Consider the following 15,551-nt stretch of genomic DNA (forward strand, 5'->3'; position numbering starts at 1 on the left):
GTTGCTATGATGAGCACTGACCACCAGGGGGCAGGTGCCCTGTGCAGAAGCTGCCCCCTGGTGGTCAGTGCGCGCTCTCAGGGGGAGCACTGCTCAGCCAGAAGCTGGGCTCATGGCTGTCGAGCGCAGTGGCGGAGGCGGGAGCCTTTCCCGCCTCCGTGGCAGCGCTAAAGAGCAGCAAGTCGAGCAGTAAGGAACAATGAGCAGGCAGATGGTAAGGAGTGAGGGGTCCAGGACTGCGAGAGGAAGCAGCTGGACTGAGTGACCTCCCCCCCCAGTGAATGAATTTCATGCACCAGGCCTCTAGTCTGTATGTATTTTTGAATTGCAATGCAATGAGAATAGAATGGAAGGATTTAAAAGTATTCTTCAAAATGTTTAATAGTCATGTTGCCAAAATACTCAAGCAAATGACTTTCTGTATCCTTTTCTACTGAGTCAATATTAGCAATTTTCATAAAAGCATCTTACACAGGCACGAGAGTCATGGAAGGGTCTTTGCCATGAACATAACGAGCTGATGTGGAATATCGATCCTTCATGTGAAACACTGGAGTGCTCCACCAGTAATTCAGACCTGGCACACAGAGTGTGCTCACTGTCCCTTGCATCTACTGAATAAGGTTGGTTAACAGGAGCCTGGAGAAGATGCTGCTCAAAGGCTGGTCCATGTGGCACCGAAGGAGATGGTGAGAGTGACATCAGTCATCTTCTAAAACCCCCGCTGGGACAAATCACATCTTCCTTTCTTCCCTGGTGCTTTCCTGGTAAAAGAGTCCACTTCCAGAGAGCCAGGTCACTCTTCCCATCCCTGGTCTCGGTGCAGCCGACCTCAGAGTGCACCATTTTTGGTGCAGGTACCAGGCCTCTGCTACGGACAGATGGCTCCCCCATAACATATGGCAGGTGATGGCAAAGTAGGGTGGTATTCCCAGTTCTCAGGGCTAACTGTGAGCAATGCGGCTCCTGTGAACATGCTGTTTAATTTTGGGGGAGTTGACTGCATTTCAGAGAGTTTTCATGCTTCGGAGAACAGTTTAATGGTTCCTAATGCTTTGAGGTATATCAGAATTTCTTGATTTCTGGCTTATACTTTATTTTTAGTATTTTCTTCTTATTTGCCTATATCATAATTGCTAACTAACTCACATCTGCCAGTTTCATTTTCAGGAACCACTTATCTCATAGTGCAGATTCCTAAAGGTATTTTTCCTTCAGGCTTGCAATAATATGGAAATCAGGCTTCCAATGCTCTGCTCTCTGACATTTTCATATGTATATAATTGCTTATCTTTATAATTAAAACCCTAGCATCACACTTTACATCAAAAACTACTAATTTTATTGGAAAATAATATTTATAAATATCCCTGCTAAATACATATATGCATATATATTTATATATCATACTAGAGGCCCGGTGCACAAAAATTTGTGCACTCAGGGGGGCCTGTGCCCTCTCACAATCTGGGACCCCTCGGGAGATAACGATCTGCTGGCTTAGGCCTTCTCCCGGGTGGCAGAGGGCAGGCCCAATCCCTAGGTGCAGCCCCTGGTCGGGCTCAGAGCAGGGCCTATTGGGGAGTTGGGGCACCGCCCTGTCACACTAAAGGCAGGGTCGATGGGGAGGTTGCGGCGTCACCCCCTGTCATGCACAGAGCAGGGCCAATCAGGGGGTTGGGGCGCTGTCCATCACACACAGAGCAGGGCCCATCAGGGGGTTGGGGTACCGTCCTCTATCACCCACAGAGCAGGGCCGATCAGGGGATGGGGCGCCGCCACTGTCACACTCAGGGCAGAGCCGATGGGGAGGTTATGGCTCTACCCCATCACACACAGAGCAGGGCCCGTGGGGGGGGGGGGTGGGGAGGGGAGCTCTCCCCTATCAGGCACAGAGCAGGGCTGCTCAGGGGGTTGGGGCCCCGCCCCCTGTGACACACAGAGCAGCAGGGCGATCAGGGGGTTTGGGTGCTGCCCCCTGTCACGCTGATCCTGGTGCTGGGAGGCCTCATGGCTCCACTGATCCCGGTGCTGGGAGGCATATTACCCTTTTGCTATATAGGGTAGAGGCCTGGTGCATGGGTGGGGTCGGCTGGTTTGCCCTGAAGGGTGTCCTGGATCAGGGTGGGGGTCCCCACTGGGGTGTCTGGCCAATCTGGGTGAGGGGCTGAGGGCTGTTTTCAGGCTGGGAGTGACTGAAGTTCCCAACTGCTCCTTTTTTTCTTTTTTTTTTTTATTCTGGGCCAGCTGTACCTTGAGGCTTGGCTCCAACTCTTAGGCCTCCGCAGCTGAAAGTAGGTTTCTGGCCTTTGCTTACAATTTTGCGAATCTGCTGGCTGAAGTCCGGTGGTATTTGTTACAATGTTTCTTAAACTGCCTGCTCTGAGGCCTGCAGCCTCAGGCGGGAAACGTTGGTTTCCTCCAATGATCCTCCGTCACTGAGGCAAGCAAGCCTCATGTTAGTTTCAAGCTGCCTGGCTGCCAGCTGCCATCTTGGCTGACAGTTAATTTGCATATCTCGCTGATTAGCCAATGAAAAGGGTAGCGGTCGTACGCCAATTGCCATGTTTCTCTTTTATTAGTGTAGATAATGTATGTAGTTATAGTATTTTATATGTGTCTATATATAGGGTGTTCCAAAAATGTATATGCACACTGAATAATATAAAGGCAGTGTTTATTTAAATACATTTCAATTTCAAAATTGAGTTATTAGCTGCTAAAGTGTGTATACATTTTTTGGGATGCCCTGTATATGCAGATAGTATATAGCTATACTGAATATATGTGTTATGCATCTACACGTGAAGGAACACTAAGAATTAATGGCAAACATCAGAATCTAGATTCTTCCCTACAAGTTCCCAAGTGAACATGGCCCTGACAACACCATGATTTTAGATTTCTAGCCTCAAGGACTGAGAGAAAATAATTGTCTGCTGTTTTAAACTACTCAGTTTGAGGTATTCTGCTATGGCAGCTACAGGAAACTAATACATATACTAACTATAACGATAAGCAAAAATGGGGGGAAATGTAATAAAGAGAGGCCCGTGTAACCTTCAAAAAGGACCTTAGATACCGGTAAAGGTCTAGATAAAAGCTTTGAGACTTTCAAGGAACTGGTGCTTCGTGCTTTTATTACTAGGAATTGAGAGATACTCAGTTTGGGGGATTATAGTTTCTGTGCTTTAGGTACCTGAACCACTTCAGGTATTTCATTCACACCTACATATGTATGCAACTTAAACTAAAAATGCTATACTCAATGTCTTGCAGAGGGCTCTACCCAGTAGGACTTCATTTAGATACAGTTACTGGTGCTGCTATCGTTATGCTTCAAGCTTAATCTATAAAATGTTCCGAGTTTCTCCCAGCAGAAAGCATGCACTGTTTATTCTATTAAAAACAAAAACATACAAACAAAAAAAACAATGGGCTGCAAGCAAAGCTGAAACCAGGAAACCAATGTGTCTGGGCTGCCTGTCACTACTTGAGCCAATTAAGCAGAACAGGGTTGAATCCTATATGAGCATTTATTCCAATCCTGCCAGCAGTATGGAGAGCAGCAGGTCATCGACACAAATCTGCTCTCCCCTCCCACAGCCAGCTGCTTATATTGGGTATAAGGACAAAGATTACGTGAGAAAGCAGGAATTACAGGCATGGGAAAGTAGGCACGGGATAATCATTACAGGTTACAAGTCATGTGGGCTGGGAGAGGGGAGAAGCAGCTCTAATGGGGCGGGTGCCTGTGGGTACCCTGGGACCAGATTACAGAAAATAGGGGCTGGGGATTGTAAAGAGCAGGTACCTCCAGGGCAAGGTTGTAAATCTTTCCATAAAGATAGGCAGTTCTTGAGACAGGAGGATGGACTGCATTACTCTGTTAGCTCCCATGTCCTAGTGCATGCAACTCCCAGCCAAGTTAGAATGTGCTATCTCTAATCAGAAAAAAACAATCATGATTAACAGAGCATGATTAATATTTCTTATTTTATTTCTTATAAATAATAGTTGTTCCCAATATTATATTTCTGCCCCTAACAAAGCTGAGTCAACTTTGGCATGAAAAGGGAAATTATCTGGTCAGGATAATCTATAATAATAAAAACATAATATACTAATTAGACTGGACATCCTTCCAGACGACCTTCCAAATGAAACTGGGGTTTCATGGGAAGCCCGGGTCCCTGGTGCCAGAGGGAAGCCAGTGCCAGCAGCCGGGGGAAGGAAGACCTATTCTTGCATGAATTTTGTGCATTGGGCCTCTAGTCCTATATAATAAAAGCCTTATATGCTAAGTGTCCAATCATCCAGTCATTCGTTCAACAAATCAAACCATAATATGCTAATGATATGCTAAGGACGCTGAATGTCTCGCTATGACGTGCACTGATCACCAGGGGGCAGACCCTCTGACCAGTAGGTAAGCTTGCTGCTGGGGTCCTTCTGATTGGGACTGAGCAAGATGGGCCAGACACACCCTGGAGCTCTCCCGTGGCTCCTCCCAAGCTGGCCAACCGCCCACATCCCTCCCTGGCCCTGATCATGCATTGGTGGGGTCCCTTGGCCTGGCCTGTGCCCTCTTGCAATCTAGGATTCCTTGGGGGATGTTGGAGAGCCAGTTTCAGCCCGACAGCGGATTGACTGGGCGTTATGACGTGCACTGACCACCAGGAAGCAGACACTCAACTCAGGAGCTGCCCCTGGTGGTCAGTGCACTCCCACAGCGGGAGTGCCACTCAACTAGAAGCTGGGCTCACAGCTGGTGAGTGCAGTGGCAGTGGCAAGAGCTTCTCCTGCCTCCGCTTCAGTGCTAAGGATATCCGACTGACGGCTAAGCCATCAGTCAAACATCCCCTGAAGGCTTCCGGACTGTGAGAGGGCACCCCCCTGAGTGCTAGAATTTTGTGCACTGGGCCTCTAGTCATATATATATACCTAATATGCAAAGTGTCCCCTCAGGAGTTGAACTGACCAGAGTTTGATCATTTGCTATGATGTGTGCTGACCACCAGGGGGTGGTATGGAATGAAGGAAGGTCCTGGCCAGCAGCCAGCAGCTGGGGAAGGGAGGCCCTGGTTGGCAGCTGGCAGCAACTGGGGACCCTACACATGCATGAATTTTGTGCACTGGGCCTCTAGTGTTATATATGATAGAATTGTCCTAAACTTCTTTTGTGGCCATTATGGACTCTATACCCTTGCTCATAACATTCTACTGTATAGTATAATATTGAGTGTTTTTCTTCTAATACAGTAGGTCCTCAGGTTACGTCAGAGATCCATTCCTACTGTATGAGATTTTTGCTAAAGTTGGAACCCACCTACATAAACACCTGTGTCACTCACATGGAGCACATACACAGCAGTAATGAAGTGAAACAGTAAAAACATAAATAAATAAATAAATAAATAAATAAATAAATAAATAAATAAATAAATAAAACAATTCCTGACCTTTACTTGTGGTAAATAAATAAAAAACACAAAGCACATATGTACATATGTCGAAATGACAGAACTTTTTTTTTAATATAAATAAATGGGAGATGGTGACATAACCACAAAATGACATATGTGGAGTCTGATGTAACCTGGGAATGGTCTATATATGAAATAAGGCAAGCATGTGCCCTCTTACCATACTGATAAGAGAGATGAAGATAGAACCTAAATAAGTGGGTAGATATATAATGATTATGGATTGGAAGACCCAATATCATTGTCTACTTTTCCCCAAAATGATTGAACACAATTTCACTCAAAATTTAGCAAGTTTCTTTGCAGAAATTGACAAATTAATTTTAAGTTAACTTAAAACCCAAATATTCTGGAATAGCCAAAATAGTCCTAAATTTAAACAAAGATAAGAAGATTGAAGTGATTGATTCAGAGCTACAGTAATAGAGATACTGCATATTGGGGTAAGTGAAAATATATCAGTGGCACACAATGTGGAATACAGAAGTAGACTCAAGTGTACACATGATTTTCTATAAAAGTTGCTAAGGAAAGCCAACAATAAAAGAAGATTCTTTACAAAAAAAAAAAATAGATTTGGAACACCTGGATATCTCTATAGGGAAAAAAAGAATCTCACACTCTTACTTCAGAGGCAAAAAATTATTTCTAATGAACCATGAACCTAAATAAAGCTAACAGTCTAGAGCTTCTGAAAATAACATAGCCAAATGTGTGTGAGCTCCGAGGAGATTTCTTAGCCTCATGGAAGCACTGACAACTAAAGAAGAAAAAACTGGCAAGCATAAAAATATTTATTGCTGTTGGGAACATAAAATAATAAACCATTTTGAAGAACTTTTGGTGATTTCTTAAAGGATTAAACATATAGCTGGCCAATGATTCAGCAATTTTATTTTAAATATTTCCTCAAGAGAAATATCAATAAGAATGTTAGAAGTTGCCTTATTCGTAAAGTACAAAAAGAAAAAACAAACAAACACACAAAACACCCAGCTGGTGTGGATCACTGGTTGAGCTTCAACCTATGAACCAGGAAGTCAGCCAATCAATGATTCTCTCTCATCACTGATGTTTCTATCTCTCTTTTCCTCTCCCTTCCTCCCGAAATCAAGAAAAATATATTTAAAAATAAAAAAATAAAACTTCAACAGAATATTGGATAAATACGTATTTCTGTAGTTTCATATAATAATGTAAGAGAATAAACTACTGACACATGGCAACAACATGGATTGATCTCCAAATTGTTATATTGAGTGGAAAAAGTCAGAATATAATACATCTCATCCAATTCAGTTTTTGAATTCTAAAAACAACAGCAACAAGATTAATCCTTGTGACAAAATTCATAAATTGGGTTCCCCTTGGGTTAAAAGCAGGTGAGCTTTGAGCAGAATGGGGTACCAGGGACACTTCCAGGTGATGGAAAAGATATGCATCTTTTATTGAGTGGGAGTTACATGGATCTGCATCATCATCAAAGCTCATCAAGCTGGACATCCAAGATCCATGCATTTATTGTGTAAAAATTATCACTCAGTTTAAAAAAATCGAACAGAGTAAATATGTTCTCCTGTTTTTATACTAATTATACAGAACCCAGGGCATGATTTCAAGGCTTAGGAACAGAGGTCAAACAATAATTTCCCTGGACTCTTAGCAGGGAAGGGCGACTTTATTAAAACACATAAAGTGCACGGATAATGCCGACGCCGTGCACTTGTCCAGGTGAGCATCACCTCCAGAGGCTGCAGGTGCCGGTTGCTCAGGAGACTGCCTGCCGAGTTCTCCTCCACAAGGCAAACCTGGAGCTCCAGTGCCACCTTGCTGGGTGGTCTGTGCCGGGAGACTGGCTTGATTTTGCTGTTCAGGATTCTATTACTTTTTCAAGTATGCCCAACATAAATAGTCCAAGCAGAGTGCTGCACCAAAAAGAAAAAATATATATATTGCTATATAAAAGTGTTGCCCCCTTCATTCAGCATTTGAATTAGAACAAGAAGAAAACAAGAGTTTAGCTTATTTCTGGAAGAATCCACAGGGACATGGAGAAATTTATTCCATGTTTCTGGTCCTGGCACGTGGTTTGCCAGGCAGGCAGGAGCCCCAGAACTGCCAGAAACAGCTCCCAACAGCGACCAGGGAGGCGCATTATACCTTGAATACAGTTGCTCCTGGTGTTGGAAAGCCTCCCAAATGCGGCCAGCGGGGGACATTAAGTCTCAAATAACCACCATGCCTCTCCATTTAGAGGATAAATCAGTGTTTAAAAGAAACCTGTCCACGCAAGTGCACCGTGATTTAAATTCAGTCAAATTAAGTGGAGTGTGATTGGGTGGGTTTTTTCTTGTTGGCAGTTTGCACAAAATAGCAGCTGTGGTGTAAGTGGCTAAATGCACTTTCTGGAGACATCATGCATGCAAGAACTGTTCACTGTTCTGGCCACCAGCTCCCCTCAGGGTTTTTAATTCCACAGTACTTGCTGATTTGCACAGAAAATGTTATGCAGGTTGGTTATATTGAATAAAAGACTCATTTGCATATAATTATTGATCTTTTGTTGCTCAATCTGAGCTAAATGCAAAGATTTTCCAGGACTTTGCTGCTTAAATCTATGTGTTTCTTTTGTGCATGTAATGTTCATAACAATGCCTTCTATTTCCACGGACCATTTCTTCTGAGAAGCTCCAACTCACTAATATGTGATCAGTACCATTTTATCTTTTCAAAGGAATGGTGATCTGTAATGAGGGTGTGAAAAGCATATTGAAATAATCTGAACTCAGTGAGGATGCACTCAGAGCCCCTTGCTGGGGGAGTGCTGGCCGCTGCAACAGGCCTGCAGCTCAGGTGACCTAGGAACCTTAAGCAGGAGCAAAGCAGAGGGACCACACCCTGGTGCCAGACGCCTCATCTAACTGCCCATCCACGAACTCCTGGCATGGACTCCACTCACTGGCCACGCCACCGAGGTGCACTTTGTTGAACAGAGTAAACACAGGAGAGCTGGAGACCCCATGTTTGCAGGCCTGGATGTTGTCCAGCGGGCGTGCCCGAGGATAGACGTGCACGTGCAGCTCAAAACACGCCCAGTTAAAAACCAGGTGGCTGAGGGGTGGCAGGGGTCGCAAGCCTGGCAGAGGTAAGGTTGATTTGTGACGTGGTGATGAAGGCACTGCATAGAGGCAGAATGCCCCAGAGAGGACCCTGCATGGCCAGGGGACACTAGAGTGGAGTAGGCAGAACAGGTTCGGGTCTGGTTAAAAACCACTGCTAGGCAATGTGCCAGATGCAAGCAGTGAGCTTAGCTAACTGGGCACGTGTGTCAGAACTGGCTTCATTCCTCAGCGATCTCTCTACTGGCTTTGAGTACCGATGGGCTTTGTCCAGTGAGGCTATTAGCTGTTTTCTGTCTCCTGTCTCTAGGCTCCACAGTCTCCTTCAAAAGTAGGGCCAGTGAAACTCCGAAGTTGCCAGGACATCTTTCTGAAGAGAAATGTGAAGAAGGATGACTGAACGCCCGGGCCTGCGCAGACAGCTGAGCTGCTGGGTTTGTGGGTACTTTGCTATGACGCCTCCTTATTCTTAAGACCAATATGCATAGCAGCAAACATTGCGAGGGAAAGAAACAATTGCTATGCATTTAAAACGTACTGCAAAAACAATCTGATGAATGTATTTCTCTCTCACCTAAATTCTTTGGTTCGTGCAGATTCCCTGCGTTAGAGAGGCAGCTGTTCCAGCCCTGCTTGGTAGTGTCCCAGCTAATTTCACTGGGAAAGCAGTAACCCTCAAATTTCTGTAACCGCAATTTCCTTCGGCACTCGCAAGCATGTATATTTATCCCCAAATGTTATACGCGTATCCCAAGGATTTATAAATTTATAAATAAAATATAAAAACAAAATTAAAGTATGAGAGAAAATAAAAACTCTAAGTATAATAGTCTCTTTCTTAATGGGAGCATTTGTCCTCACCAAAATATTACTATTTGTTAGTTATAAAGTAATATAAATGCTTTATTCTTTTAAAGGTATGGATCTATTTTGAGTGTAATCTGATATTTGATATATGACTGAAAAACATATCTCACAAATATAAATTGAATTGAAACAAGTTTTGCAAATATAATACTCATTTTACCCTCCGATAATTACACAAAATGAGTGTGTGTGTGTGTGTGTGTGTGTGTGTGTGAATGCGTAATAGCCTGTCTGTGAACAATGTGGCAACTATAACTCATTTTTTGGCGTTTACCAGCAACTCCCAATGCCAATCCCATCTACCCCGACACTTGCTGCAGCTTCAGGCAGGCTGGAGATAAATCTGTAGTCTAGACCTGCTGTGTAGTCTGCCCCTCCTCACATTTAATAGGCAGGCTCACCTGTTAATTAAGTCAGAGCAGAATTCCCAGTTACCATACATGCTGCTTACAAAGTCCAAGGAAGCCCATGGTGCCTCACTATTCCTTCTGAGTCCTGCATTTCAGAGAGGAGATCTGGGCATGCTGCAGCCTCTTAACTCCTAAAACTTTCGCCAATGTAGCAGGTTGTTGGAGCTTAATTACCATCAATCATAGATGGGAACTATGATAGTAGACGTAATTATTTCTTAATGGAGAATCTAGAGTATTTTATACTTTCTGCTCACGGGATTCCATTACCTAATATCATTAATATAATGTACTGATGTGATGTTTAAGGCATTTTAAGATGATCAAAATGTCTATGACTCTGCTGTGACAAAGGCTAGGTAACAGAACCCAGAGGGCTCTCATAAAGAAATGCTGTTCTTCTTCCCAATTAAATTTTAACTATTTTTGATGGTCTCTTCCTATTTGCATCAAGGAAAAGCATTTACCAAATTAGTAAAAATACCTAAAATGCCAGAAGTTCATTTTATCTGTTGAAGAGCTGATCACATTAGCTGTGGTGAAGCTGAGAGCTGGCTCAATACAGGATACTCTGTAGTCATCTGCCATAATCCATCTGACTTTCATGAATATCACAGAGGTGAGCTGATATGATATGGTAGGCTCTACCAGAACTGCATTGCATTCTTCAAGTTTTAGTTGGAGGAGTCCATATTTGCAGTGTTCCATGGATTACTGTATTTCTTTAGGTTTACTGTCTTGGCTTATAGGAAGGGACATTGTAGGAGCTTCCACTTCATCCCTTCTCCCATTACTTACTAACATAGGGAACTACCCTCTTTCCACAGTTGAGAATTACACCAAATATATATATATATATATATATATATATATATATATATATATATATACACACACTAGAGGCCGGGTGCATGAACTGCCAGGGATCAGGATCCCAAGGATTGGGCCTAAACCGGCAGTCAGACATTTCTCTCACAATCCTAGACCGCTGTCTCCTAATCACTCACCTGCCTGCCTGCCTGATCACCCCTAACTGCTCCCCCCCCCCGCCAGCCTGGTCATCCCTAACTGCCCCCTGCTGCCTGCCAGGTCACCCCCAACTGCCCCTCCACCAGCCTGGTTGCCCCTCATGGCCCCTCTGCCAGCCTGGTTGCCCCCACATAGTCTGCTTGTTCAATCGTTTGGTTGTCTCTCACTAACCCCCCTGCCTAACCACCCTGCTGGCCTGGTCATAGGCAGCCATCTTGTGAGGGCGTGAGGTTTAATTTGCATATTACCTCTTTATTATATAGGATATTTCCCAGTTTTATGTTTGTCAACTGGAGAGACAGTCATAGTATGGGTTATCTGTAAGATAACTTTGGTTTTTAGTATTTTATTTATCTCCTTGTTTTCATCAGCTCCTACTTAGATCAAAGACTATAACAGTCCTCTGGGTCTTTATTAGTGTCAGCTTGGAACTTTTATCTAAGACATATAAATAATGTGGGTATTCTTCCTTCCTTGATGGATATTTTATCAAATTATTGTAGATTCCTTTATGAAAAATTCAAATGATTACTTACTATGTATATTGCAGTGAAATCACAGGATCTTTCCTCTAGAGGAAGATGATCTAAAAATTGGGGTCTGGATTCCAGAACTTACTTGTACCTGGAAAATGGGTAAGGATGCAAGTAAGTATCATGCCAGCCTTAATTATAGTATTATTATGTAAACTGATTAATATTCTGATTGACGAATACTCTATCTTTCCCCTAGTGACAACATGGCCTATCAGCCTTCACCCTAACTTGCTATAATTTCTACTCTTCCTCTCTTCTGGTAATTATATCCCCTTTGCTTCTGCAAGTAGGGCCACCCAGCCTCTGTCATTGTGGAATGTCATCTGAGAATCACAGTGGAGGAGAGAGAAAGAATGCCAATCTAGGCTCTTCGGAAAACTGGTCATGGACTAGCAGGGCCCACTCCCACGAGGTGCCCCGGAGAATGTGGAATGAAAGTGCAGAAATATATATTGTGCTGGATCCTGCTCTCTGTGGCCTTGTCCTTCTACTGCATTTCTGTCTGCTTGCCTACTTCAATCTGGAGTTTAATCTAGCTTTCAGTTGGTAGCACGTGAGGTCTCTTCTTGCCAGCTTTCTTCCCATGAAAACTTGTGCATAGTATTTCAGTGTTCTTCCTGGGGACAGAGCGCTGAGAACAGTGAACAAAAGGCTGTGTTAAAGCAAAGAAAAATCATAGACACAGACAACGGTGTGGTGATACCAGAGGGAAAGAGGGGTGGGAGAGATAGAAGAGGGTGAAGGGGGATACGTGGTGATGGAAGGAGACTTGACTTGGATTGGTGCACACACAATACAATACACAGATGATGTACCATAGAATTGTACACCTGAAACCTATATAATTTTATTAACCAATGTCACCCCAATAAATTCAATAAAAATAATTTTTTTTAAGTATCAAGATGATTACTCCTGCCTCCATGCGTCCCATCCTCTTGCATGATCATGAATCTGCCTCCTGCATTTGTGTTCTTTTGGTTTGGGCAGTTACATTTGACTTGAGACACCAATGTGGACCATTAGCTTAAATGGCCCCAGAAGAAATGAAGTAACTTGGAGTAACCAGGGCTAGCGATTGATGCCATGCCCAACCCTGCTCAGTGGCTGAGCCTGAGAGGTTGAGATAAACTGAGCCCCAGAACTGGGTTGATCTTCAGGTACACACACACCTAGGTGAGGGCTCTTCGAACTCCATGTAAGAGCCACAGTTGAGATGGAAACTGTGCTCCCTGAAAGTTTCTACTTAGACCTTTGGGTAATTTGTAAAGATGTGCCCCATACATAGCCTTTCAGGTTTAGAAGAACACTTTTGTGTGGCCTACACCCTCACCCCCCACTAAACACATATTAAGGATCATGGTACAGAAGATGGTCAGTTTGGGTTGGCAGAATTCCTGAATGGCCCCAAATTGGAACACAAGAAAAACAGACATTCATTGTACAATTCTAAACATCTTAGGTATTATCACAGGATAGTTGATCCTGAGAATTACTCTGCTCTTCATATTTCATGTGTCATGATGTTTTAAGTCTCAGAATAAGCAGTGTCCAATTTAATGCTTTCTCTCCTTCCAATTTTAAAGTATTATTGATTAAATTAGTATGTCTCCTAAAACAATGTGTTTTTTTCACAATGCTTTATGTATAATATCCCTCCACTAAAGGTATTCAGTTATATCTTGCCATGTTAATATTTTTTTTCTTGTTTTATTATAAAACCATGGGTATATTAATTGTTTTTAAGCCAATTGTGACTATCAGGAAAGAGGAATGTTTATTCTTGAATCTATTACAGAGAAATCGAGTAAATTTGACTAGGTAACAATTGAAAAAATGACTTTAAAAACCTAAACAATGTGCAGATTAATAGAATTTTAAAAACATGATTAGATAAAATTTGTGTCATTAAATTAAAGCCTAAAGCAAAATATTCTGTTCCTTATTAAAAATACATCTCAGCTTTCTTCAATATGATTTTGAGATAGTGGTATGTAACATTATAGAAGAAATTATTTATAGTGAGTATATGAAAATAAATTTTGATTTTCTTGCCTATGGGTGCTTATAAGTAGAAATAAATTTTATGATCCTGCAATATATCTAGTTACCTGAATCATTTCATCAATGCGAGTTATACATTCCTATCTGTTGATAACTAAAAAAAATGCATTATTACATTGTCACACAGAAATAAATGAGTTTGTTTTTAAAGAAAAATAAAATGTTGACATCTATGACAATCAGTATTATATTAATTCTGCAAACTACATGATTTATCAATAAAGTCTGGTTTATATAAACTTTTCTACGTGTTTTTTTTTTTTTCTGTAACATTTCCATTGCTTAACTATTTGCATCCAGATTAATGAGACAGGTGCAAACATGAACTGAATACCACACTTCTGTTTCACAGATGAATAATTCTACCAGACCTGAGGTCATCGGATGTACTTGCATTTTACTTCCCTCTGCTAGATTCTTCGATTCCAATGGAGACATTTTCACCTGGTTAGGTCCCTTATCCCTATCAACTCCTCAAAGCACACTTGGATTTTAAGCTCATTAAGAAATGAGCCGAAACCGGTTTGGCTCAGTGGATAGAGCGTCGGCCTGCGGACTGAAGGGTCCCAGGTTCGATTCCGGTCAAGGGCATGTACCTGGGTTGCGGGCACATCCCCAGTGGGGGATGTGCAGGAGGTGGCTGGTCGATGTTTCTCTCTCATCGATGTTTCTGACTCTCTGTCTCTCTCCCTTCCTCTCTGTGGAAAATCAATAAAATATTAAAAAAAAAAAAGAAAGAAAGAAATGAGCGTGAGACTTGGGACTTTAGGACCAAATGTGATTTCTGTCACATGGCAACTCTAAAGAAATTATCCTCATGGAATGTGAGTCATCTGTCTGGTGTTAATAAACACACTCATATTTTCCGTAACTATCGTGCCTAACATGAGCCAGAAGGTGCTAAGAATATTCCTGCAAGTCCTTGTTGTGGTTTGAAATAAATGTGACCTTTAAAACATTCACCATTGTTTGTCTATGGATGGGAACAAGGGGTGAGGTAAATTAGAAAAAATGACAAAGAATTAATTTCCAGTATCTTTTTCCTATGTGATTTTCTTTTATTTGATTTGACAATCAAGTTATTTTTAAAATATGCTAATTACTCACCTACTAAAAAGACCCAGAGGCATTGTCCATGTATTGCCACAGGAACTCTGTGTGTTTTATTAAACAGCATAAGGTGTCATAAATAGAAAGCTGTAAATTTGCGTACATCCAGAGAAGTAACCCAATTTACTGATGTTCTCAGCTGTTGTTGACCAGTAGAACTTAACTTCCTAGGAGTGGAGCCAAGGGAGGCCCTCGGCCGGCTCCTGCTCAGCGGCCGACATCGCCATGGAGCGTGTCTTACTCTGTAGCCCACACTCAGCAGCAAGTAAGTGGCAGCAGCTCTGGACCATTTGGCCTGCGCAGGACATCACCTTGGCGATGCCGCCGGGTCTCTGCGTGGCCCAGGGCCCGCCCTCCTACAGGGAAGGCCCTTTATAGCAGGAGTGGTGCTATGGCTGCAGTCCATAAACAACACCAAATAAAAACTCTTCATGCCCATTTTTCTGTTTCCTTCACAGAAATTCCCTGCATAAGCGTCGTCAATGCCAAGGTCTTACACGTGGCCACTGCACCGGAGCAGGCTGCCCTCCTGTCTCCCAGGCCTGGGCAGTTTAGCAGCGGCCCCACAGCGGGAGCCTGGCCCTGGGCTTCCCTGGGCTGATCCTCTCTGATGGGACAGGCCCTCTGCCATAAAGATGGGGGAGGAAGAGCACCTCACACTGGGCGGACTTTTGTGCTCTGCCTGTGGGGGTCCTCAGCTCACCCGTGAGGCTCCAGGTGAGCCCCCACCATGACAGGAAGGGAGATGGGTCCCTGCCGCTGGGCTTTGACAGCCTGCCTGGGAGCCTAGGTTTCCTGGAAGTATCTGGACTCAAGGCCTTTTTGTTTAGACTAACAACCTCTGCAGCCTACAGGGCACTGACTTCTCATCCTATTCCATAATTCTCTACTTTATTGCTCCTTATTCTTTTCATTACCTTCCAAAGCAAC

Source organism: Myotis nattereri (assembly GCF_964212035.1).
Source record: "Myotis nattereri genome assembly, chromosome: 17".
Classification (NCBI taxonomy): domain Eukaryota; kingdom Metazoa; phylum Chordata; class Mammalia; order Chiroptera; family Vespertilionidae; genus Myotis; species Myotis nattereri.